The following is a 26,242-nucleotide window of genomic DNA, read 5'->3' as shown; positions in this document are numbered from 1 at the left end:
TAATACTAAACTTTCCTCATTATCAAGTAGGTGGCCAGGAGTACATTAGGAGCAATCTTGCACAACACAAAGAAAAACAGTCATGTAGAATGCATTTTTTTTCTCATTGCTTATCAAGGGAAAAAACCTATTCCCAAAAAAAGAGAAAGGAAAATCAATGTCAGTTCTGCTTTTTACTGCTGTACTTTAATTGGACCAGTGGTAAAAATGAGTTGGCCTTTTAGGACCACTGATTTCATCTGGATGTATTTATTGCACATAATATTAGCTGCTTCCTAAATTTCAATAAAAACAATAGTAAATGAGATGGATCTGTGTGATTCTAAATGTTTTCCAATTAAGAAAACATAGCAGTAGCTGTTACTATTGTTACTATTATGACTATTATGTTTAACTGTTGCTTTGTGAGAAAAAAATAAATCCCACACCTTCTCCAAGTTCAACACCTGCTTCTCTCTAATGGAGCTCTAAGGAAAATTGAGACTCCCTGTAAGAAAGAAGCAACCTGGGAAAACAGTCGTGTAAAACCCAAGATGCTTTCAGGACACATGTTTGAATAAATGCAGAAATTAACATTCCAAGTGAATTATTGGTTTGGATTGAAAAAGATGTCAATGGTTCAGTTTTGTTTCTGTCCAGTAGATTTGGAGAATATATTCTTTGTCTCTCTATTTTCAGTCCAGCTAAAAATATTTGAGGCCAGGTATGGTGGCTCAAGCTTGTAATACCAGCAGTTTGGGAGGCCAAGTTGGGAGAATCGATTGAGCCCATGAGTTTGAAAGCAGCCTGGAAAACATAGCAAGACCCTAACTTTACAAAATTATTTGAAAAATTTGGTCAGGCATTGGTGTCGTATGCCTGTAGTCTCAGCTATTTGGGAGGTGGAGCCGGGAGGATCACCTGATCTTAGGATTTCAAGGCTGCACTGAGCAATAATTGTGTCACTGCACTCCAGCCTGGGCAACAAGGGAGACCTTGTCTCTTAAAAAAAAATAAACAAACAAAACTATATATATATTTATGTTTCACAGTGCACTTTGTGATTCGTTCGACTGATATTCTAGTTTTATTAAGTTCAAACAACCTTTCCAAAGGGGTTTGCATTTTTACGAGCAACTGAAAACTGAAGAAAAGTTTTATGTTAAAGTAGCTACCACTGAAAACTGTGTGTGTGTGTGTGTGTGTGTGTGTGTGTGTGTGTGTGTGTGTGTGTGTGATGGGGGTTTTATGTGTGGGAAATTTTTAATAAGAGAAAACTAGTGTATTTTTTAGAGAACATCAGAGTTAGGCCTCAGGGCTGTGTCTCAAAGTATGGTTTCAAGAGCTTTATTTTAATCCATTAGATCTTATAGCTTATTTACACTACTTAAGAATATTTTTCTTTCCTTATGCAGAGCTGTGGGAACAAAAGAACCACCACCACAATAAAGGTAGCTGAATTCAGAGATGCCTTTTCTTGTATCCAAAGAAGAAAGCTGTAACCCGTCCACATGGCCGGAAAGCCCATGAGCTTTACACAAAACTGCTGCATTTTGAGGTTTCTTGAAAGAGTTACTAATGTTTTGATAACTTTTTAACTTTCCTTTCCCGTTTCCCTGCACTGCACCCTTTATTATTGGACTATGCTATTTAGTGACATGAAAGGAAATCTAAGTCTTGAGCTTTGTGACACACAGCTTGGTTTAAAATAGCTCCTCTACTTTTAAACTGTATATACAGGTTTATCTTATTTTTGACACGGTTTTGAAAACATTCTTGATCCTATTTGACTTTGTGACATTGGATTTGAAGTCTTTCTTCTGGAGGTTATGTTGGGACAGTATACAACATGTGAAACTGAGCTTAAGATTTTATGCCTCAGCCTTTTATTATACTGTAAGTGTTCTTAACATTTAAACACATTTCATAATCTAAATCTAAGCTTTTTTTGAGTAAGCATGATATTTCTTTACTAAGTTTATCACCAAACCATATGTCAAAAAAATTCTTTTAATTTTTTTCTCTAGAATTACAATGTTCCAACTCAAAGAGAATGCTGCTTTTTGATGAAGGAATTAAGAAGTACTATATTGACCATGATTCATTTTATGGGAATAGTTCATTAACTGCTTATTAATGCCAATAATTCTTTGTGCATAGGACCTCTTTTCAAAGAAAAATCAATTGAGTATCTTGTACATGATAGTGTTATACCTTAATATTTATTGATTGATAAACTGAAGGATGACAAAAAGATATTATTTGATGTATTCAACAAAACAATTTGTTTTATTGATCACAAAAGTATATTTTGGAAACCTAACATGCAAGCATTATTATTTATTCATTTCACAAATAATGTGGTACTCAAGTACCTGCAAATTCTTAGCAATGATTTTTTTTAGTCCCCTGAAGACCCACCATTTCATCTCCACAAATTCACAAAATCCAATTTCTGTAACAGATATATATATATATATATATATATATATATATATATATATACACACACACACACACACACACACACACACACACACACACATATGCACATACGTATTTAAAGGATATGCCCACAAATATAGAGAGGCAGATGAAGGCAGACTTAATGTTCCCTCAGCTTGACTAAACTTTAGACAGGTTTATTCCTAATTATAGATCCCTGATCTCCCTTTTCTTAGAGCACTCACTTTAGAAAACTTGTAATTGCAAATTGTTTCTTTACCCCTTTGAAATGTATATAAGTCTTTTTTACAGCCTCTTGGCAGTATGAAGACCTTGGCAGTATGAAGACATCTTCCTCAAGGACCTGGGAACTATTCTTCAGAAATAGAAGCATCAAGGAAGATAATGCCCTTATTTCTCAGTCTCTGTGGGAGGATAGGAGTCTAAATTCAGCCTTATTCCAAGTTGTAAAACTATCTCCTGTCATGAAGATACAAGAAAATTTACTTTTTATTTGTGAAACACTTAGCAAACACATGTGGCCTGCAACCCCTTATCCCAACTCTTAAAAACTCTCAACCCTTTTTTCAGCTGAGTTGAGTGCTGGCCTCTCTCCCCTATTGCAACAGGCTTAAATAAAATCTTCCTTTCTTGTTTAACCTAATCTGGTGTAAATTTTTTGAAAAAATTATACCACAAGAGAAATAGCTGACTCAGTGACAATTTCTTCTTGTCAACAAGTAAGAAAGCTGTAACTCACACAGTCCTCAAAGACTACTGGTCTTAAAAACAAATTGCTGTGAATTTGAGGTTTCTCCAAAGAGTTATTAATGTTTGAGTAACTTTTCAACTTTTCTTTCCCCTTTCACCCTCTATTATATGTACATATACAATATGCTATATATAATATATAACAAACATTATCTATTATAATGTATATAATATATAGTATTAAATTATATAATAATACATAATATATAATGTATATATTATAACATAACATATACATTATATAATCTGTTATATAATATAATGTATATGTTATATAATAAAGGGTGAAAGGGGAAAGAAAAGTTGAAATTTCACCCTTTATTATATAACATATATAATATATGCAACTGATACTTGTTATTCACAGTATTTATGTTCTATAAAGTCACTGCAAAGACTGAATCAGCAAATAGTGAACCATTGCTCCTAGGGAAAATTCAGGATTAGGTTCTGAGAGTCTCTGGTCACAACATTTTCACCAACCCATCAATACATAACTTAGCTTTATGTGTTTTTCTGTTGAAAGACACCTTATTTAACATATATTGCTGCTTCATTATCATTGAACTCACAGTCTACATCATTATAACTCAGGCCTAAACAAAGCTTATGTAACACACGTATGTTCTCCATAAGGCACATCACAGTTGTCTTGCACTTAGAAACACTTCAGCAGTATGCTTGGGATCCATTTTAAACAGCAAAAGTACCAACAAAAAAGCACAAAAATGTGAAAAACATAGCAATAAATACACTACAAAAAAGGCCCTTGTTTACAGTATGAAAGCTGAAACAAGAAGGCAGAGCAGCTCTTTGTTCAACCTCCACTGGAAATGTGTGCATTGAGCAATGCTAATATTTTGCCTCTCTGTGCATAGTCACAAAAGACTAAAAAAAATTCTATAAGTACTGATTTGGGATTACAAATAAATATTAGTAAGCAGGCAAATTAAAAAATATGGGCTCTGTAAATAATAATGATCAACTGTGGCCAGGCATGGTGGCTCACACCTGTCATCCCAGCACTTTGGGAGGCCGAGGCAGCCAGATCACAAAGTCAGGAGATTGATACCATCCTAGCCAACATGGTGAAACCCTGTCTTTACTAAAAATACAAAAATTAGCTGGGCATGGTGGTAGACACCTGTAGTCCTAGCTACTTGAGAGGCTGAAGTAGGAGAATCGCTTGAACCTGGGAGGTGGAGGTTGCAGATTGAGCCACTGCACTCCAGCCTGGCAGCAGAGCAAGACTGTGTCTCAAAAAATTTAAAAAAAAAATGATCAACTGCATATATGCACATGAAGCATATATATGTGTACATATATACATTTGTTACACATTTTATGTTTAAAAGATATACACCTATATTTGTTATATATGTTATATATAATTAATTTTTTGTATATATATATATATATATATATATATAGAGAGAGAGAGAGAGAGAGAGAGAGAGAGAGAAAGCGAGAGAAAGAGAGAGACAGTGAGAGACAGAGAGCGCCAGATTGCCTCATGATTGTGCTTCTCTGATTAATCTAAACCCTAACTGAACCAAGGTTCAGATGTATATTTAAAAATATCATTTTGAGAAGGGCTTCTAGGCTTCACCAGTCCACCAGTAGGGACCATGTCTCCAGCAGTTCCCTGCTCTAGGGTGTATGGTCAACTTTTCCAAATATGCCCAAACTTTTCTTATCTTATTTGTCTAGAATTCATCCCAGTATACAACATGTTATGTCTGATATGCCACTATAGACATAGACATATTCAAAAGGGGGTAAGCCACTTAGTTAATAAGAAACAAATGGCTTACTACCACTCTCAGTCAGAAAAAAAAAAACAGGCGGGGACCCTGAAGAGTCAGCTGGTTGGTAAGAGAATGAAGATCTATCACATTTTCCTTTCAAACCGGTCAGAACCCCAAGCGAATTACACTACCCTCTTCAAAGCCCTATAACACACGTTTTCGATTTCCAGGTGCATAATAACAATTAATTATTCATAAGAAATGCAAATCTTTAATCTTCTGATTCCTTCTTTAAATATCTTAAATGTCAAGTAGCAGGTGGTTTTCAATTCAGTAAACAAACTGCATTTGCCTGGATATATGTGAACAGTGTCACAGCTACACTTACATCTCTCCTGGCTGAGTGAATGCTTCTATATCTTTTAACTTTGTTATGCCAGATATAAACAGTATTGAAAAACAGGTTCGAAAGTTATCTTACAAAGGCAACAGAGGCCAGATCAGCTTCTATATATCTTTGATAGTAATGACAAACACAGTGATAGACTTTTCTAGAAAGCTAAACAAAACAGTAACTTTCTGAGAAAATGGAACATGAAAATAAGGTAATGTACACACCAGGATTGGATCCTGGACTAGGAAAAAAAAGTTGGCATAAAGGACACTTTTATAAAAATGAACAAAATCACGTTCTTTGCAGCAACTTGGATGCAGCTGGAGGCCATTATCCTAAGCGAATTAACACAGAAACAGAAAAACCCAATACCACATGTTCTCACTTATAATGGGAGCTAAACATTGGGTACACAGGTACACAAAGATGGGAACAATAAATACTGGGGATTCCAAAAGCAGAGAGAGAGGGGGAGAGAGGAAGGAAAGGGCTGAAAAACTACCTAAATGGTACTATGCTCACTCCCTGGGTGATGGGATCAATTCTACCCCAAACCTCAGTGTCACACAACGTAACTTGCAGCCTGAATCTAAATTAAAAGTTGAAATTTTTAAAAAGGCTATGATTGAGTGGAGTAATTTAAATAATATCTGTTGATAGAATATTAGCATTCTATCAATATTAAACCTCTTGAATTTGATAATGTACTGTGGTTATGGAAATGAATAGCCTTGATCTGAGGAAACACACACTGAAGAATCACAGGTAAATGTGCATAATTTCTGCAACATGTTTTCAGTGGTTTGGAAAAAAAATGTGTGTGTGTGTATATGTATGTATGTGTGTATAAAGGGAGAGAGAGTAATAAAACAAATGTGGCAAAGTGTTAACAATTGGTGAATCTGGATGAATGGTTGAATGGTATGTGAAATGTCTTTGTATTAATAGTCTTGCAAGTTTTCTGTAAAGTTTGTAATTACATAAAAATTATAAAGTAAAAAACAAGTACCTCTACTTTATAAAAATATAGGCATAATTCAAAATGCCTTCAGCATTACATGTTCATTTACTACTTAGCTGCTCCAGTCATCAAGAACAGTCATTATTATCTCCAAGGTCTAAAAAAAAAAAGATAGTTATAGTAATTGCCTGCTTCCCAGCTCAACTTCAAGCCTGCCCTTTATTCTCCCAATAACAGATAAGACTGGCTGTCTACCAGCATGAAGAAAGGTACATAAATTAAGCAACCCTTTTGTCCTAGTTATTATTGTTCATAACAAATCATTCTAAAATGTAGTATCTTAAAACAACAATTAATTTCTTACCTCTCACAGTTTCTACAGACAGGAATTCAAGAAGGGCTTGCCTCGGTATTTCTAGCTTGGAGTCTCTGGAACAGCAAGGAACTGAGGCAGCTGGCGGCTAGATTAGGTCTCTCTCTGTCTCTATCTCTGTCCCTTTCTCTCTCTCTCTCCATTTCTGTCTCTCTCTCTCTCCCTCTCTAAGTAGTTTCAGGTCCTTTCCGTGTTCTCCTTCCGTATGGACTAGATTGGGCTTCCTCATAACATGGTGGTCTCAAGGCAGCTGAACTGTTCAAATGGTGGCTAATAAATCTCAGAATCTGTCAGAATCAGGTCTAAATGGCCTTCTATAAAACAGCTTCAGAAATCCATAGAGTTCCTTCTAACACAGTTGGAAGCCTGCCCAGGTTAAGGAGTCAAAACGTAGGCTCCACTTGCCACGGGCTACAGTCTGAATATTTGTGTCCCTTCCAAATTCATAGGTTGAAACCTAATTACCAATGTGATGGTATTAGGAAGTGGGGCTATGGGGAGGTGATCAGATAATGAGGGTTTAGGAACAGTGCCCTTAAAAAAGAGGCCTTGGAGAGCTGCCTTTGCTTCTTCCACCGTGTGAGAAGACAGAGAGAAGCCACCCTCTAGGAATCAGGAAACAGACTCTCACCAGACACTGAATTTGTTGGTGCCTTGATCTTGGACTTCTCAGCCTTCAGAACTGTGAAAAATAAATTTCTGTTGTTTATAAGCTATCCAGTTTGTGACCTTTTGTTATAGAAGTCCAGATGAACTAGGACCACCACTTTTTGATGACAGCATAGTCAAATTCATATTGTAAGAAGAACATGTAAGATGAGAGATCTTGTTATAGTCAGTTTGAAACTACAATCTGTCACATCTTTCTAATATATATTTGTGAAATGAGATCATCATAAATGATCTCATGTGGACATCTATTCCTAGATTATTTGTTGTCTCAAGGCCTGTGGAGAGACAGATTTTACTCAATAAGAGAGAGCACCCAAATCACAGCTTTTGGTCTGTTCTGTTTCTACAGTTTCTAAATTTTTTTTCTATATACCATAATCTTTCTGAGTAAAAAATTACACATGCATGCTCCAAATTACTGCAGGTATCCTTGAATCACATAAGTCTTCTAGGATAGTGGTGTGAGACCAGGTGGAGTCACTTTCTTAATTGGGAGTGCTCTTGAAAGCAGAGCCTGAGACAGCACTTTGGTACGAGTAGTTTATCCGGAAGTTCTCTCAAAGATCAGGAGCCAAGGCAACAGAGAATGTAACAGGGATGGGAGAATATTCAATCCAACAATACATTATGGGGCTGTAAATGAAGCTTATGGTAAATGAAAATCAGTGGAGAGAAATAATTATCCACCACATTCTTTCCCAATTAGTTAAGGGTTGCCCCAGTGGGTGCAGACAACTCCCACATTTCCATGTTAGGCTGAAACAGTCCTGGGCATAAATCAAAAGACAAAAATAAATGGCATGAGCTTGATGCAAACAGCTGTATCATAGGTGAGTCTGAAAGAATGGGAAGTAGGACTCAGAGACATCCAGAACATTCATAACTGTTCAATGACTGATTCCACATTCTAAGCAAAAAAAAAAAAAAAAAAAAAAAAAAAGCCTATTTTCCTTTGTGTCAAAAAATAGTCATAAAATTTTAACAATGGTATTTAATATATTAACAATTTTGAGGCGCTGAAAGCCTATTATGAAATTTTCAGACATTTTGTGAATCAGTTAAACAAAACCATTATTAAAAATTAAATTACATAAACTTGCTGTTAAATAGATTATATTAAAACAAAGTTAATAAACATAATTTATCACTTTGTATATTATTTCACTACATTAATTATTCTGTATTGTCTTGGGATTAGTTATGTCTTTTGCATCTGTATGGTGAAAATACTACAAAACATGCTCTGCCACCTATCTTTTCTCAACTCTGTGTTGTCACACTGATGATGTCACATAGGTACTGTGAAGCCAACCATGGTGGGAGTATTTACACCACAGAAATTAGTCAACAGTACAAATCAAGGCTTTTATCTTTTTTGTTTGTTTGAGAGCAGGTCGTTAAACATTTCCCAACACACCAACAACCATCTTCACTTTTGTTATTTTCATTCCTGCTACTTCCTGTTGATTCCTGTCTCTTCCTCTCACCCACATTTTGGTAATGTCATATATATGTTCATTGCCTCAAAAAATGGAGGATATAATAAAAGGAGAGAAACAACTCTTTTCCAGGCTTTTGAGTTGTAAAAGGTCAGGCCCTGTGGGAAGAAAGGAAGCTCATATACACAGATAATAAAATAGATTTTTGAGAAGGTGAGATTCGGAAAAGCAAAGTTTACTGGCTTACCCACCCCTCAAACCAAATAGGGAACTTGAGGAGAAGAACGGGTATGGGGTGGCTCCCTAAAAAAGGAAAACCATAAGAGCTTAGGCACACCTCCTTGGGAGAAGATTGATTGAAAACCAGGATAGGTTTGGAAGAATGAATTAAGGGTTAAGCCTCCTTTGGCGAAATTCCAAGTAGTCAGGAAGAAACAGAAGCAGATTATGTCTAGCCAGTTGGCCTTCATCAACTTGACCAAGTCCCTACCTTCAACCCCATGTGGCATAGGGATGTTTAATGTCTGCTGCAGGCCAGGATGGCATGACAATAGTAAAAGAATTTAAAATCTCCTTTAGGCTACCCATTGCAAGTGGGACAGAAGCCCATGTGTCCATCGTGTCTAAAGTGGGAAAGACTCTCATCTGAGATCTTGCAACAGAAGTTGAGGATTATAAACCAGCAATCTGTAGGACCAAGGACTGAGAGCCATGTGAAGGATGGCTCACAAAGATCAATGTGACAGAGGAATCCATACCCCTGAACCCATGCCATGCAAACCATGACACAATGAATACCTCAGAGCTAAATGTCCATCCCTGGGCAAATATGTGGAGACCCTGAATTAACTGAAATTAAATTATACTTTATTGTGGCATAGCGTCTTACAATAGAAATTAACTAGAGTTGCAGAAAATAAAGACAGGTGAATTTCTTATGCACTTGGGCTTGTGAACCTGGATTGGTACCGGCTAACTTTGACTGGATGGGAAACCAAGTTTTGAAAAAGTGCCTATTTCAAGTGTTCTTTTTGAGTTCATTGTACCATTTGCCATGTCTGGAACAGGCATTTGCCTGTTGCTTCCAAGGGTCAGATTGATAATAGGTTGTATTAACTGAACTAGTGATTATGCCAGTGAGGGGTACCTATATGCTAAAGTGACTTTCAAGGAACAGAATTTTGGAAAAATGAAAGTGCATTATCAGCTTTCTCATGTCTTGTCTAACATCCAGAAAACTTTCTCATGCCAGGACAATGTCTATCCTAGACACTAACACACTGAAAGAAACCTGCATTTTCCCCCTGTCTCTTTAACTTCTGTGAAAGATTGTATTATCTTTACAAATATTCATTGCCCATCTGTGAGAGAGGATTCTATTTGCCTACTGGGTTGACATCTGCCTTGGTCACATGACTTGCTCTGACAATGAAATGTGAGAGAAGTGATGTGCTTCCTTTTCCTTTGCCATCATGACCAGCAATGCTCCAGGTTTTAGAAAACTGATTGCAAAAATGACTGTAACTTCTCACTTCTCTTTCTGTAATATGATTTTGTAGCAACTCCCACCAAATATGGAGGTCCCTGTCCCTAGAAGCTGGACTGGCCTGAGATATGATTTGGTCGACAGAATGTGGTACAAGCAGTAATGTGCCTTTTTGTTATCTAATTTGCAAGAGGGTTTATACTCTTCCATTTGTTGTTTTGGAATCCTGATACCGTCATGTAATTCAGCACTGGTTAGCTGAAGAAGGAGAGACCAGTGGACCAGGGATGCATTGTCTTAGCTGAGGCCATCCTAGACCAGCCTACTGCCAGTCCATTCCCAAATAGGTGAGTGATCCAAGATGAGCTCCGCCGAGGCAGGCCCAGATCAGCAGAACTGTCCAGCTGGCATGTAGATTCATGAGAAAAAAAATAAATGTTTATTCCTAAGTATTGCTGAAGTTTCATGGTTTTGTGGTGGTTTGAAATTGCAGGATTAATGTGGCAAGAAATAGTTAATACACAGATTAAAGCTGATCTGTCAGCCTGTACACAGAGTACAGAAGATGTAGGACAGAGCTACAGCAAGCAGGCACAGGTCACAAAGCATTAACAAGAAAGAAACATTTGTGTAAGCCACTGATATATGGAGTCCATTTGTTATCCAGAGCAGCCTAGCCCATAGTGATTGATATACCAATTGACATGCCTACCTGTGCTTGGTTCCTCAACTTCTCATTTCTTTTTTTCTTGCTGGTTGATTTCTATGTTTTCTATTTCATAGAAATTGGGTTTGCACAGATCCCCTATGACACGGACATACAGCTGCTTCTTTCTTGGTTATTCATCCCGAATTTTCCCTGACTTTGGTCCTATTTTTTTTTTGACTTTTTTAATTTTAATTTTTTTAAGAAATGAGGTCTTACTATGTTGCCCAGAGGAGTGCAGTGATACAACAGTGTGATCATAGCTCACTGCAGACTTGAACTCCTGGGTTCAAGTGATCCTTCAACCTCAGCATCCCAAAGTGCTGGGATTACAGGGATGAGCCACCACACCCGGCCCCTGGGCTTAATATTAAGATTAATTTCCTTCCCTTATATTCAAGGATCCTGGGACCACAAGATTGGGTTTTGTTGAATTAGAAATTTTTTCACTTTGCTTAGTGATGAGAGTCTGCAAGACAAAGGTTAAGGTTATGTTTTTTGGGGTCATTTGCACATTACTTTTAGAATTCACTTCCTTTTATGTTTATTCACAAGATCATTTAAGGTTCAGTGCCAAGAAACCAACAAAAGCATGACTTATTTTTCAGGTTGCTGGAAAATTGCTGAACTCTCCTGCAGTATTTTAACTAACAATCAAACAACATTCAAAACAGCCCATCCATCTTCTCTAAAGAAATACAGGTGCACCAGAGAGTATTGTAGAAGATGCTTTATTTCTGTCATTCAAGACACAGTTAGACGTTCCAACAGCAAAGAGTAATGGAAACAGAAAATTTTTTTTTAAATTGTTGCCTCACTATATTTGTTAATGTGAAATGTTATTATTGCTTTGGAAAGTCTGCTTTGACGATAACAGTTTTCTCACTCTGCCTTTAAATTCCAAGTAATTCTATCTGGAGGAAAGGCTGTCCTCTTCTGAATTCTCCTATCACAACTCTTCATGTCCAGGAAGATCAAATGCAACATTAACTAGTGCTCCTAGTGCTGAGAAGGCCACGGATAAACACAGAAATGCCCCTGGTTAGGAACCATTGCTGACTGAAACTTCCACACACTAATGGGTGTGGACATTGGTACACCACTTTGGAAAGCTAACACTAACCTTGACAGTTCAATGTTTGCCACCCACTATGACTCAGCACTTTTATTCCTAGGTATATATTCAATAGAAATGTACAGGCTGGGCGTGGTGACTCACACCTATAATCCCAGCACTTTGGGAGGCTAAGGTGGGCAGATCATGTGAGGTCAGGAGTTTGAGACCAGCCTGGCCAAAACGGTGAAACCCTATCTCTACTAAAAATACAAAAACTAGCTGGATATGGTGGCATGCACCTGTAATCCCAGCTACTAGGTAGGCTGATGCAGGAGAATTGCTGGAACCCAGGAGGTGGAGGCTGCAGTGAGCCAAGACCGTGCCACTGCACTCTCGCCTACGTGACAGAACAAGACTCTGTCTCAAAAAAAAAAAAAAAAAAAGCATATATTTCTTTACCAAAAGGCATATAATACAGTTTTCTTAGAGCCTCAGTGGTGCCACATAGGCTGAAGTGCAGTGGTACAATCATGGCTCACTGCAGTCTGGAACTCCTGGACTCAAGAGATCTTCTCTCCTCAGCTTTTTAAGTACCTAGCACTACAAGTGTGCTCCATCATATCTGACTAATTTTTAATTTTTATTTTTTAAAGATGGGGTCTCACTTTGTTGGCCAGGCTTCTTTTGAACCCCTTCCCTCAAGCAGTCCTTCCATTTCAGCATCCTAAGGCACTGGGATTATAGGCATGAGCCACCACGTCCCATCCTATAATAGAGTATTTGTAGCAGCATTATTTATAATAGTCCCAAACTGGAAACTACTCAAATTCCCAACAGAAGTAGAATGGAAAAAATAAATTGTGGTCTATTCATACAGCAGAATGCTACCCAGCAATGAGCATGAATAACCTGCAACTACATGCAAACCATCATGAATCAATCTCACAAATATAACACTGAGGTAGAAAAACACAGATATGAGAGTTTAGACTGCATGAGCCCATTTCTATAAAATTTGAAAATAAGAAAACTAGTCCATGGTATTAGAAATCAGAATGTTTGCTACTTTCACAGGGTGGTGACTTGGAGAGGGGTATGAAGAGGGCTTCTGTGAGGATGGTAATGTTCGGTTGGCTGATCTCCATGTTGGTAACATGGGTATGTTTCCCTGTGAAAATTGTTTGAATTGCACCTTTGTATTTTGTACACTTCTCTGTATGTGTGTTATCCTTTACTGGAGAGTTAAGGGGAAAACAAGACAAGAAAGAAAGCGATTATTGCAAACTCTTCTTTTGATTATATCCCTATTATGAAGTCTCCTAATATCATTGACCTCTTTTTGTTGTATATGTTCCAGCCAAAATTTTATATTCCTTTTTATGTCAGCCTTATATATGCCAAGAACAGTGCCTAGAATATACAGATATTCAATAAATATTTTTCAAGAAAATGAATGAATAGATGGATGGATGGATGGATGGATGGATGGATGGAAGAATGGATGGATGTTTATGTTCCCAACTATTCAGTGAGCACCACGAGGTCAGAAACTGTTTCTCATTTTGCTCACCAATGAACCACATGTCTGGCACAAAGCCTGGTACACGGTCGGCCCTTAATATACATTCTTATTTAAAATACAAGAAGAAAATAAAGGAGGAAAGGAAGGAGGGGAGGGGAAAGAGGAAAGTAGGAAAGAGGAAAGGAAAGGAAAGGAAAGGAAAGGAAAGGAAAGGAAAGGAGGAAAGAAGAAGACAGAAAGGGGGTGGTAAGGGGGGTGTTGCAGGGCAATGGTATGTCATTTCTACCATCCTGCATGTAGCTATTTAATGGAGAATTGCACTTTTCTCATGGTAACTTATTTGCTGATTTTTATAGTCATTGAGCAAGAGCTCAAGTGGGAAACAACAGAATGACCAGGTAATTCTCAGGTTTCTGATTGAGGGGGCTCGAACCAAATGACTTGGATACTCACTCTCCTGGTACTCTGTTACCTCTCCCCCTAAGAGCTACACCAGGCCTTGGGATCTGCATAAAGCTCCATTACACAGGCTGTATTTAGCAGTCACAACTTTATATCATTACTGTGTAGGCCAGAATATGCTACACTGGCATAAGGATTATTCTGAGCCAAAGGCAATTAAGAAAAAGAAGATACAAGGAAAGCTCTCTTCACTACCCTTATTTGCTTAAAAACAGGACATAAATTTACAAAAGCATCCTTTCTACCAGGAAAGACAAAGTTTGATCACCAAAGACACCTGTAGATGCTTATCAGCCTGGAGGTGGCACCAGAGGAGTCTACAGAACAAACTTTACTAGCTGGTCTTTACCGACCACTTGTTTCCCATATATTTGCCTTCCCACAATCTGCCACTGTTGGAGACTCAAGGTCCCTTTCTTTTGTCTTCTCGCTTCTTTAAAAATGTATTATTCTTTGTTGAAGATGTCACATAGGCTGGAGATCCGAGCCATCTCATGAGAGTTTCTCAAATCCCTGGGTATGTTCCGTGTATATCTGAAAGGAACGTTTAAAAACTCTTGTTGTTGTAGTTAATTTGTTTTTTGTTACAGGGGTCCACAGCTAAGAACTCAGAAGAGTAGAGGGAAAATTATTTTTCCTCCACTACAAATATAATGGCTAGTAGTACTGGTCATTACATTCTTTCATGACTTTTCTTGTGTCCCAGGCACCTTTACATTCTTACAAGAGCTCTAAAAGATAGTTGCTAGAATCAGCCCATTTTAGAGATGCAGAGGCTGAGCACTGAGGTATTTTGCCTCAGGCCTTACAGTCAACATTGATTGGAGTCTGCATTTGAACCTAAGCTCTTAATATCCTGTATTAATCAACCCCATCCACCAGAAAATTGCCAATTTTTACCAAGGTAAGTACTTTATCCATGATGACAGGCAAAGTTTCTTGAGCATGATACCAAAGGTACAAGGTACCAAACCCTGTTCTAAATGCTCACATACCTCCTATATTACGATCTGCCATCATACAGTTGAGGAACCAAAGATAGTGAGGTTCAGTGAAGGTTCCAAGGTTATAGAACTTGCCCATGAGGGAAGTAGCCTGGCTCTAGTGCCTGTGTTCCCAATAGTTACACTATGCTGCATCTTAAATGCTATCCCATTTAATATGGTGCTTCTCAGGCTTGAACCTGCATCAGAATCACCAGGAAGGCTTATTAAACATATTCTAAACACCCCCATCCTTACAGATATTGATTCAGCAGGTCTGGAATGAAGCTAGGAATTTGCATTTCTAGCAAGTGCCCAGGTTTTGTGTAAGCTGCTGGTCCAAGGACCACACTTGGAAGAGCAGTCATTTCATCTTCACAGCACCCCTGCATGGAAGATGCTATTACCTTCTCATTTCAAAGTGGGGCTTAAAGGTCACATTACCTGCACAATGCTTGGCACATGGTAGGCGGAAATCAGTGACTTTTGAATAAAGCAATGAAATGATTACCCCAAGATCTCATACCTGAATGATACTGTGAATATTTAAATATCTATTGTTATTTCAGAAGAAAACCCAAAAACCTTTTAAGAACAGTCCATGGAGCCAAGGCTTTCAAATTCTCCATCTCCCACAAGATCTAGAATAGCTTCCTGACTATAATGAGCAAAGAGGAATTGTGCTAAGTTAAACTGAAATTAGAACACTGCCCAAGAGTTAAGATTGAAGTAGTTACATTAGATTAGAAAATATTTGCTGTTTTCTTCAAGTGCCTGTTTTTCCCTCATCTATCACAATTTAGTTTGTCACTACAAATTGCTCTTGCATATATTTTAACAGACAGAATAATATTTTTCATTTAGACTAACCCTGGAGGCCAGAGAAAATGCATATTAACAGTTTCTTGTTCATTCTTGTTTAACTTGAACAATATACTAATGTAATCAATATCTAGTTCAACTTTCATTGTTAGTAGGAATAAAGCATTGCCAACCCATTACGCTTCCTTAGAGCAAGTGAAAGTGTTCAATAATGTTTCACTGTGATCACCCTCATGTGTAAAAATTAGGTAGACATTTTTGAAAAATGAAAATAAATTAATGCACTGAAGTAAGAAATGGCACCCCTTACAGGGGCTCTGAGTTCATACAACTTACACATTTTAGGGCCTTTGCATCACTTGTAAGTTGAGTAGAGCTCTGATGTTCTCAATAAAGGATTTATGGAAAATACAATTTTATACATTATTTATCCAAAACTGACCCCAACGCCTTCCTTATCTTTTTTTGCTTCACCATTCTCCCAAGACCAAGGGCACAGGGATTGGTGCTGCCCTCACTTCCTTTCCATCACCCTCATCGTCATACCCCATCAGCTGCCCTGCACTCAAGCTCAAGCTGTGCCATCTCTGAAGCGAATGCTGTTGGTGAACACCCAGGTCGTGAGGCCCTTTACTGGTTCTCTGTGCCAATTTCTTTGATTCTGCCTGCTATGTTTCCATAGTTTCAACCTGAAGCTGCCTTTGAGGTTCAGCATTCTATCCTCCCAATGCTGGGTGGTCTATAGTCAATGACTGGTACTGAATGATAAAAGCCCAGTTGCCTAGACTTCAAACAAAAAAGAAAGCTTATATCCAGCCTCTGTCATCATCACATTCATTCCACCCACTGCCCCCTCACTCTAAGTAGAAACAAAGTCTTCAGGCCAGACACAGCGGCTCATGCCTGTAACCCCAACAATATGGGAGGAATCCCAACCCGAGATGGGTGGATCATTTGAGGTCAGGAGTTGAAGACCAGCCTAGCCAATATGGTGAAACCCATCTGTATTAAAAAACACAAAAACTAGCCAGGTGTGGTGGCACACACCTGTAGTACCAGCTACTTTGGGAGGCTGAGGCAGAAGAATCGCTTGAACCCAGGAGGGCGAGGTTACATGAGCTGAGGTAGCACCACTGCACTCCAGCCTGGGTGACAGAGTGAGATCTGTCTCAAACAAAAACAAAAACAAAAACAAAAACAAAAACAAAACAAACAAACAAAAAACACGGTCTTCTCCAGACTTTCCTTCTGTGTGAGCAAATGAGTTCACCTACATGCAGGGATGTGGGAGAGAGTATGTGAGTCATGTGATGGTGAGGGTATGGTTCAGAGGAACTTGGTGCAGGGGTGGAGCAGGTGCCCATCTGACAAGGTTAAAGCTCCAGGAAAACGAACAGTGAGGTACAAAGAGATGTAAGGATCTTGGATTTGATTGACAATGCTTGTTGAGAAGAGAGGCTGCCTTAGAAGGATGTTGCAACTCCACTGAACATGCCGAAGAACAAGAAATGAAGTGGGAAGACTTAACCTTACAGCACCTCCATGAGAACATTCCCCTCATTGGAAACTGACACTTGGCTCCTTTCTCATACATGGATTAAAAAAAAAAAAGATACAAAATGTTTTATTTCCATCTCCAGTCCAAATCTTTGAGTAACAAATCAACACAATAAATGTATACTTATTTAGTTTGTGGCAATTACATACAACAAAAAAACCTTCACAGAATGAAAAGCTTAGATTCCTCAGGAGTGTAGAATTCTTTGGCTCTATAAATCTAAAACTCTTTATTGAGTAGTATGTAATTGAATATAATTGGTTAAACATTTGCCTTTAACTCAGATTTTGCTTTACGGTAAAAATTTATTTCCTCCCAAGTACTTACATGTGTCTTATGACACAAATGATTGAAGGTATGAGACAGAAAGGAAAAAAAAAAAAAAGAGGAAGCCAGAGCTGGGTGCAGTGCCTCACTCCTGTAATCCCAGCACTTTGGGAGGCTGAGGAGGTTGGAACACCTGAGGTCAGGAGTTCAAGACCAGCCTGGCCAATATGGCAAAACCCTGTCTCTACTAAAAATAGAAAAAATTGGCCAGGCATGGTGGCAGGGGCCTGAAATCCCAACTACTTGGGAGGCTGAGGCAGGAGAATTGCTTGAACCCAGGAGGTGGAAGTTGCAATGAACGGAGATTTCACCACTGCACTCCAGCCTGGGCAACAGAACGAGACTCTGTCTCAAAAAAAAAAAAAAAAAAAAAAAAAAAAAAAAAAAAAAAGAAAGAAAGCCAGAAGCAGAAGCCAGACAGACACAGGAGTGTTATTAACATTTCATCTTATAGAACTTGCCCATGGGGGAAATACTCTGGCTCCAGTGCCATGTCCCTAATCATTACACTATGTTGCATCTCAAATGCTATCTCATTTAATTTGGTGCTTCTCAGACTTGAACCTGCATCAGAGTCACCAGGAGGGCTTATTAAACATAAGCCCTCAGCGAAAAAGCTTCTGAGTAGGTTTACTCTATAGATGTTATGGGTATATAGATATCCCATTCACTGATTACTAGCAATCCTAAGATTCTTCATGGTATTTTCAAACTTTGGATGAATCTGTCAATTAAAAAGTTATCTGCCAGTTACCCCTGTTCTCCCTACAATGTCCATTGGTGTTGCTGAAAAGCATGGCTAGGTGGACCTCTAGTTTTATCCATTAATGGCATTTCTTATTTTCTCAAAACCCTTTCAGATAAAACCAAACCACCATGCAATCAGTATTTACTTATATAGTTGTATAAGAACCTGTATTTTGCAAAACACATCTGCGTATATTTATCTCCTGGAATTACTTGCCTCTATTAATCAGTGTCTTTCATGTTCTCTGCCCAGATTGTAAACTCTGGGAAGAAGCCATGGCTTCTATTTCTGTATCCCCTATTTAAAAACTAAAAACACTAAATAATTGAAATCTCTTCTCAAAACAAACTTTGAGCTATAATTTGTGCTGCAGAGCTCCCAGTGTGACCAAGCTAAGGCTGGCACTTGCCCTGAAAGCACAGTCATTCTTGGCCTCTTCTCCTTCCATGGCCCGCTTACTCCACTCCCTTACTGGCTTCTCCTGGAGCACCACTCTGATAAATCACTTGCCCATGTAGCCTCACCTTAGGGTCTGCGTCTAGAGAACTAAACCACAGATAGTCTCTCTTGTGTGCCCACCTTTCCATTACCAAAGCTACCCCCTTGGCTCACTCCTTATGGCATAAGCAATTCTCCTAGCCATTGTGCCCCTTCCATCCAGTGCACTGTTAGACAACCTCCTAATGCGTGACCCTGATCACATCACTTCTCCAATTAAAATCCAGCAATGGTTCCTCATTTGCTGTGGAATTTAGCAAAGACTCCTTGGCCTGGAATTTAAAGCCCTCCATACCATGACTCCAAGCTACCAATTTTTAATCACTGCTCATAGATTCCTAATATCAGATGGAACTCAACTCAAACTCCTGCCCTACCTTCCCTGTTCCTCTGCTCAAAGCTGTTTCTTTTATCTGGAATGTCCTCCCATTTTTAAGCAGCAAAACCCTGCCTGTCAATCAAGTCTGTGTTCAAGTGTCTTTTCTGTCATGAACACTTTATTGATTCTCCATTAGTGTCCTATTGCTGCCATGACCAATTACTAGAAACTCAGTGGCCTAAAACAACACATATTTATCTCACAATTTTATAGGTTAGAAATTCATGCAGGCTTGGATTGGTCCTCTGCTTGGGATCTCACAGAAGACAAATTGGAAAGTTGTTGCCCAGACTAGCTCCTGTCTCTTGGGGATAAATCTACTTTAAAGCTCCTTTGATTAGTTGGCAGAATTCATTTGCTTCCAGTGATAGTACTGAGGTCACTGAACCCTCCATCATTAAATCCAGTCGTTCTGAAGCCTCAATTCTCTTTAACTTCCCCTCTGTTGCATCTTATCTGTCTCCAGGTAAGAATGCTCTCTGTTAGATTAAGCCCACCCAGATAATTCAGCATAAGCACCCATCTCAGGTCTATCACTTTTATCACATCTGCAAAGTCTCTTTTGCCATGTCACATAACATAATCATGGATTATGTGATTTAGGATGTGAACATCTTTAAGGGGCCATTATGCCTACCATGTATCCCCCCCCTAAAGATGATCTCATTCTACTCTGAAATCCTATGGACCATCATATCTACTTTCTATATTTACATATAAAGTAGGAACAGCTCACTTGAATAGTGCTATGTGCCAGGCACTTTTTAAAGCATTTTACATATACTGCCTCACTTAATCTTCATAACAATCCTATGTGGTCAGTCAGTACTATTACTATCACCATTTTATGGATGAGAAAACTGAAACAGAAAGTTTCGTATCTTTATGTTAATAAATAGTAGAGCCAAGAATGGTAAAGATGATGCCATGTTTTACTAAACTGTTCAACTTTCCTTTTAGTTGCCACAGGAAGATTTTATTTCCAACTGCCCTTTGTCAATCATGTGACTGATTCTGGCCAATGAAATATGGCCAGAAGTAAGGAAGGTCATTTATCTGGCCTAACCCCTTCTTTCTGCAGCATGGATTTTTATGCGTTCTCTCTCTCTCTCCAGAAGCAAATGGCCCCAAGATGGCAAAGCCATACCATGAAAAGAGATGGGATCTCTGAGTCACCTCTTTGAGCAGAGAGAGCCAGGAGAACCTCCTCACTCACACTGAACAGTGGCAAGTGGGTGAAGTCATACTGTGCTGAGTTCCTGGAACTTCAGGAATCTTTGTTACAGCAAAGATGATACTTTGAGTAATACACCAAACTCCAAGCTTAGAAAATCTGGATGTAGAACCTGTGCTCTTAACTGCAATGTTATTTTTTTTCTCTTCCTCCTTCCTTTTCTGAATAATAATACTTCTAAGATTGCTAAATGAAGGGAGCATTCATGAAAATAATATAAGGGGGGTAGTTATAATGCGTTTGTAACATACCCTGTATTGCGGTGACTCAGACATTTGTATTTTAAGTCTAGGAGGCTGGGATCTAGGTGTCACTTTCCTTTTCACCTCCTGCTAGACTCAGTACATTGTTTAACATACAGGAAGTAAATACTCACTGAATTCAATTTAGAAAATTGGAGTTTTCAAATAAATTAGTTATAAAAAATATATTTTAAGAAAAGAATTCAGTGTACTAAAACAAAAGTTAACCTCTTCAAAATATTAAGAATGCATCCTATTGACACTGAGCACACACACACTGAAGGGCTCCTACATGCCTGTTGACATCTGTCAGGTGGTGGTAACTCCTTGTAACAAGTTTATCAGGAAGAAGCTTAGATTACATTGGAAATATCAAAATGCATTAAAGATCTGTGATAAAGTAACTCACTTAAGGGTAGCTGTGGTTATTTTACCCCAGTATCTTCTCCAAACAGTGAAATAAAGACTGTCTCTTTTTCTAAATACTCAAGGTCAAAACAGAGGGAAGTATTCTTTCTCTACCATGAGAACATTCAAATAGAACATGTATCATTTTGGACTTCAAATCAATTTGCATATGATCTGGTAAGATTTATTTGGCAGGAAAATCAGAAGAGACAAGTAGGATTGCTGAACTAATTCCACTCAAACATCCCTGACTTAAAACCACAGATTCTCAGAAGGACCAAGAAATGGACATATGGACATAAAACCAAAGTAACAAAAATACAAACTGTTTATTACAATACCAAATGTCAGAATGCTGGCATAACTATATCCTGGAACTAGCCTTGAAGTAATATGCTTCTAAAAGGATTCTAAAATCTGTAAAAGAAAAAGAAAAACCGATATATTTTTTTTTTATCTGGCCTATGCCCACTTTCTGTTGTCCTGGAATGCAAAAATCTTTTACAATTATATTTATAAAATGTTTGCATATAAATATCTCTATATATCTATAAATATATTTACATATTTCTTTCTTTCTGTTGTCTTGGAATGTAAAACTCTTTTACAATTGTATTTATAAAATATGTTTGCACACAAATATATATCTATATAGATACCTACATATCTATGAATATATTTATAATTGAATGTTTATGTTTATAAATGTACATGCTATTAGATTGCCAAATTATAAAGATTTGCATAGATGTTTGTTTACATATCCCAATAATGGCGAATACTTTTGTCTCCATCCTTCCCCACTTCCCTGAGGTCTAGATCCAAATTTTCATGGTGCAGCAGACACATTTTGTAGTATAGTAGATTCTAATAGCCCTAAATCCATTTCATCATTTTTCTCTCCAAAATGTTCTCTTCTAAAAATAGTCCTGATCTGGTTGATAATATTGTCATCTATCAACCACCATAAGCAGTCTGATCTTAACAAGAGATCTAGAAGTTATCCTGTTTCTCCTTTATCCTACACTCAGATAGTTGCCAGAGCCTATAGAATCTACCTCGAAAATGTCTCTTCAAACTGTTTACTCATCCCTCCAGAAGCTGCTTATTGAGGGTGTACTACTAGGTTGCTGTCCTGGAAGTGTTCATATGCAGATTACAAGATAGTGAGAAAAGCTAGAAAAAATACAAGAACAGGGAATAAAAAAAGGGAAAAAGAAAGAAGGAAGGAAAGAGGAAGGAAGGAAGAAGGAAAGAAAAGGGAAGAAAGAATGAAGTTGGGAAAGGAGATGGGATTATTCAGATATATGTTACGAAGGAAATTAGACAGTGATCTAATGGAATCTGACGAGGTAAGTGGAATCTACATCAGAAAGGAAAGAGAAGACAGGCCCCTCTGAATAGATGATATCTGAACTGAGTGAGCAATGATGAAAACAAACAGAAGTTAACGTCTTTAAAACATTAAGAAAGCATCCTATTGACACCAAATGTACATGAGCTAAAGGGATGTGTACAATAAAATAGCAATAGGATACAGAGTAGGAGAGAGTTTTAAGCAGGGAAAAAATGCTCAGAGGAGTACATGGCTCAGTGAGTTTAGGGAACAGGAAAATCAGTGGGGATAGAGGACAATGGCAAAGAAAGAGAGAGGTAGGTATAGGATGACTCCGAAGAGGCAGGCAAAGTCAGTGCATGGGCAGCCTTCCATTTCACCTCTAGTACCAGGGGAATCTCTCCGAGAATTTTAAGCAGGGAGCAATATGGTCTGAACTATCTTTTTTTCCAAGAATGACTCTGGCTGCTCTCTGGATAATGGATTTATATGGGAAGTGAGAGTGAGAAGAGGAGAAAGTGGGACGCTCTTATGGCCAATAAAGCCTAGGAATTGGTATTGGCTTAGACTAGAATTGCTGCAGCAGATGTGATGAACTGTTGTCAGATTTGGAACATTCCTATATGGAGATCTGACAGTACCTGCTAATGCAATCATGTGTGGGAGGAGGGAGAGCACATGGAGGGTATTGAAAGAGGAAAAGATGGATCAAAGATGCCTTCTTCATCTGGGGCCTGAGTGAATGTTCTCTCCCATCCCTTGCTTTGGTTAACGCTCTCTAGGACTGTATCCTGAACAAAATTGCAGTAGTATCCTGGTTTCCATTTCTTCCAGTCTCCTATTTTCCCTTCCTACTCCTTCTTCAAAACTGTCCTACTGATTATCCTTTAAGTCTCAGAATCATTTCCCTGAAAAACTAGATCAGTCAAGCTCTAGTTAGAAGGAAAGAATCTGTAATAAGTATTGTCAGAGAGGATTTAATAAAGGAAACTTCTGTAACCACATTGGAAAGCAGAAAGGGCACATGGGGGCACTAAGCTAAAACCAGCTATTAGCAGTTTCAAGGTTATTGTCAATTCTAATATTGAGGTAGTTCAGAGAATTAATATCTGAAAGATGCAGTTGCTACCCTGAAGACTGAGATAAATATAGAGAAAAGTGAGGAGCTTATTATCCTGGAGCTTGAAGAGGCTCCTAAATTTCCTTGATTCCAGCCTTAATACTTCCTAAACTCATCAAATTTTTTAAAACTGAGTCACTTTTGCACATGTTATTTACTCTATTTGAAATTCACTCCCATTGCCCAGGAAAAAGCTCTGAAAAGCCACCCTCAATTTCTCCAAGCAAAGTAAATCACACCATCTTCTCTGACAGCTTTGTGCTTCCACAGCTATATGTCAATATATATCATATTGGATTGTCACATATCTATTTATGGAGCTGTCTTACCCACAGGTCCATGATTTCTTGCAAATAAGAATTATGTCTTGACAACTTCTCAGTGCTATTCTGGAGATGTTTGTTCAATCAATAAACATCAATCATCTTGGCTGCATGTGGCAACCTCACCTTCAACAGGATAGTCTGGATATAGTGACTGAGCAGGTCTCAAGACCAGCTGAAGGCTATGCTTAGACTAGTTTACCACCATTTCTGTTGCAATCTGTTGGCCAACAAAAATCACAAGCCCAGACAAAACTCAGTAGTATCCACCAAGCTACAAGATTCATGTTGATATCAGACAATATTTTGAGGTTCAAATCAGAGTATAAGATTAAATACTATTCATCTCAACATTTATACAAAAGAGATAAACAGTAAATGGTGGCCATTTTACATGTATGATACCTTTATTATTCAGTTTTTGTGCCATTAAAGAAAACCGCTCCTAAGCTTAGTGATTAGCCAAGCACTCTATGGATTGATAATTTTGGCTGGGCTCAGCAGGGTGGTGGTTCTTCTGGTCTCACCCCATTCACTTATGCATCTCTAGTCAGCTGTGGGTGGGTTGGGGCTGGCTAGTCTAGGGTAGCCCATCTCTGCTGCATGTGTCACCTCACCTTCAATAGGTTAGCCTGGGCAGAGTGACTAGACAGGTGTCAAGACCACCTGAAGGTTATGCTTAGACTAGTTCACCATCATTCCTGTTGCAATCTGTTGGCCGACACAAATCACAAGGCCTGATAAAACTCAAGAGGTAGGGAAATAGATTACACCTTTTGATTGGAGAAGATTCAGTCCTGATGACGGTGTGCCAGTTCCAAGCCTTAGCTTCAAGAGGATTTACATACATGTGCTTATTGGCTCTTGATACTTTGCTGCCACCATAACTGAAAGTCTGGGCTAACCTGTGAGGAGACACATGATCATAGGGAAGACAGTCCAGTTGTCACAGCTGAGATCATCCCAGACTAGTCTACAGTCTGCTAACCCTTAAACATAAAGGAGAATTCAGCAAAAATCAGCAGAGCTGCTGCCCCACCTGTGGCTAACCCTAGCTAGAGACATGAGTGAACTGAGCTAAGACCAAAAGAGTAATAATAAATCTTACTATTTTAAGCCAGAGTCTGGGGATGGTTTGTTATGTATCAATAATTAACTGATATAATGAGCTTATTATCATCCTGGTATAATATAATCTCTATGTTGACCCAAAGCAATTTTGGTTTTTTTTTTTTAATTTATTGTTGAAGATACTCCTTGAGTGACCTCTCATTGGTGCATGTTTTCTTTTTTTCTTCTTCTTTCTGTTTTTTTGAAACGGGGTCTTACTCTGTCGCCCAGGCTAGAGTGCAGTGGTGCAATCTTGGCTTACTACAACCTCTGCCTCTGAGGTTCAAGCAATTCTGCCTCAGCCTCCCAAGTACATAGCTGGGATTACAGGCACCCACCACCACATCCAGCCAATTTTTGTGTTTTAGTAAAAACGAGGTTTCACCATGTTGGCCAGGCTGGTCTTGAACTCCTGATTTCAAGTGATCTGCCTGCCTCAGCCTCCGTAAGTGTTGGGATAACAGGTGTGAGCCATTGCACCCAGCCAGTTTCCTTCCTTCCTTTCTTTCTTCCTTCTTTTTCTCTTTCTCCTTCCTTCCTTCCTTTCCTTCCTTCTTAGTCTTCCAATGTCCAGTGGCAACTTTTTGCATTCATGACCAGGACCATAAATACATACAGCCAATGGCCAGGGTCAGTTATGTTACCCGTCTTCAGCAGAGTGAGTGGAAAAAGCATAGCCTCCATAATCAGACAAATTCAGGTTTAATCCTGGTTCTGACACTGACAGCCACTGTATCTTTGGGCAAAATTTTAAATCCTTCTGATTATCAGTTTCCTTATCTGTAAGATGAAGATCATGATGCAAACCTGAGATTCCCCACATAATGCTGTCCTGGTTGTGTACTGCATAATTCTAAAGTCCACCAATTGTTATTCTTCAGTATATATAACCTGCATGGCTGGTCATGGTAGCTTGGGGTTGTGGTAGTGGTAGTTAGGTTGTTTGGGTAAATACGAGATGGCGTGTATACAATAGGTACTTAATAATGGTTAGCTCTTCTTACCTCTGTCTACAGACTTCCAAACAGAATGTTGAAACCTGCAACAACTAACACTGTAGGCTCTAACCCAGGGGTTGGCAAATTATGGCTCATGTGTCAAATCTGGCCCAGAGTCTATTCTCATAAATAAAGTTTTAT

The 26,242-nt window shown here is 38.5% G+C and overlaps 1 long non-coding RNA gene and 1 pseudogene across 1 annotated transcript in view; one reads left to right on the top strand and one right to left on the bottom strand.

The window, feature by feature from the left end:
• Positions 1-26,242, bottom strand: part of LOC141585531 (uncharacterized) — a 75,445-nt gene that overhangs the window by 3,629 nt on the left and 45,574 nt on the right. The window lies entirely within an intron of this gene.
• On the top strand, positions 17,095-17,391 carry LOC120367922 (anaphase-promoting complex subunit 13 pseudogene; annotated as a pseudogene).

The sequence above is a fragment of the Saimiri boliviensis genome, chromosome 9 (assembly GCF_048565385.1).
Source record: "Saimiri boliviensis isolate mSaiBol1 chromosome 9, mSaiBol1.pri, whole genome shotgun sequence".
In the NCBI taxonomy this organism is placed as follows: domain Eukaryota; kingdom Metazoa; phylum Chordata; class Mammalia; order Primates; family Cebidae; genus Saimiri; species Saimiri boliviensis.
This window is presented reverse-complemented; position numbering and strand designations above follow the sequence as displayed.